At 41.0% G+C, this 1,670-nt stretch overlaps 1 protein-coding gene across 1 annotated transcript in view; it reads right to left on the reverse strand.

Moving 5' to 3' along the window:
• LOC106013749 (dynein heavy chain 10, axonemal) overlaps positions 1-1,670 on the reverse strand; it is a 12,594-nt gene that overhangs the window by 763 nt on the left and 10,161 nt on the right. The window lies entirely within an intron of this gene.

Here is a 1,670-nt window from a genome sequence, read left to right on the forward strand (position 1 = left end):
GAAAAGGGAGAAAATATTAGAGAAGAAAAATTTCCTTCGCTATCCGGATTCAAACCCGGGACGTATTTAATGAGAGGCAAACACATCGTCCTCCAGGTCACGAGAGCCCCATCAGCTTATTCAACAGCGCTGAAGACAAGCTGTATTGAAGCAAAACTTCTTTATTCAAACATGTTTTTTTTTCAATTCTTTTTTCCTTATCTGGTACTAATAAAGACAAGCAATAACACGCGTACTGTGAAAACTATAAATGCATGACTCTGATTAGTGTATGATGGCTCGAAATGTGCCACAACGTTGCTACTGGCTTACTTCTGATTGCACGCATAACAATGTGTCCACTTCGTCCCTCAAGAGTCAACAGGCTATGCTAACAATTTCCCACCACTCACCTACATGTGGTAGTTCCACGCGAAATGTTCAAAATATTACCTGTCACTATCCCCCACCGCTCAACAAAATAACCAAACTGCCCACAACTGGGTGATGTCGTCAAACACAGGTCCATGTCACTGATTTATTGTAAATGCTTTACGCCTTTGAAGAATGAAGAATAAAATATGATCTTTACGTCCCCTTAGGCATAATTTCGCCCACAGGCGGGTTTCAACCCAGCCCGTCAAGGCCAACCCGGGCTGCCAGGGATACAACGTCCTGACAGAAGGCAGGAGATATTCGTTAGAAATTCGCCAAAACAGAAATCGGACTCAGGTCATCTGAGTGCAATAGGAATGCTCTTAATACCTTGTGCGTCGGTCGCCTGATAAAACCGTGAATTCCACAAGTTTTCGAAAATCGTTTTTTTTGTGCATATTTTGATAGCGCTCGGTGAGATACATGTCCCTTTAAAACAATTTTTCAATTATCTCAACTCAAACGTGCAATCTGACGTAATGAGAAAATCGTGAATAAACACCGTGCCCCCAAAGTCGCCTGATGAGACGGTGAATCAGAATCCAACACCTGTGTGGAATTCACGGTCTCTTCAGGCGGTTTATGACCCGCAGGGCTGACCGTTGGCGCCGTGAACGCCTCTCTAGACCATTGAAATATGGGCGACTGCGTTGTGCAAACACAATGGTCGGTCAGTATTCACGGTTTCCAGGCCAAAGATTGTAATTTATGATGTCGACTGCATGCGTTTTGAGGGAAAACCTCTCTGTCACATAATTAAAATGTGTATTTCCTAGATGCAGGACTGGTATTGTTTCACAACTTAACTGTCAAATTCGAATGTGTAATGTGTGTGCCCTTCTAGTAGTGGTTATACAATTATTATTTTGATGATCTTGCTCGTTTGCTAAAAAAAAAATAATTTAAAAAAAATACATTTTTAAAATTTTAAAATTGACGTAGTCAAGTATAGATTACAAGTACATTTCCGTGTTGTATCACAATCCAAACTTGTTTGACATTGAAAGCTCTTTGATTTGACACCAGAGTTCCCTAACGAGAACAGGAATTTTGAGAAGCCGAGCAATGTGAACCATTTTGGGCATCAAAGAAAGCTACAGAAAATACAGCACGGAAATAGTAGAAGAACCAGACTTCAATGAAGAAAAAGTGTCATTCAAAGTACGCGATGCGTTGGAACAGATCAAAGGTGCTTGTTTAACCTCCAAGAGAGTAAGAAAGGAAGAAAGAGAGAGAGAAAGAGAGAGAGAGAGAGA

This window comes from Aplysia californica, unplaced genomic scaffold (genome assembly GCF_000002075.1).
Source record: "Aplysia californica isolate F4 #8 unplaced genomic scaffold, AplCal3.0 scaffold01217, whole genome shotgun sequence".
NCBI classification, from domain to species: domain Eukaryota; kingdom Metazoa; phylum Mollusca; class Gastropoda; order Aplysiida; family Aplysiidae; genus Aplysia; species Aplysia californica.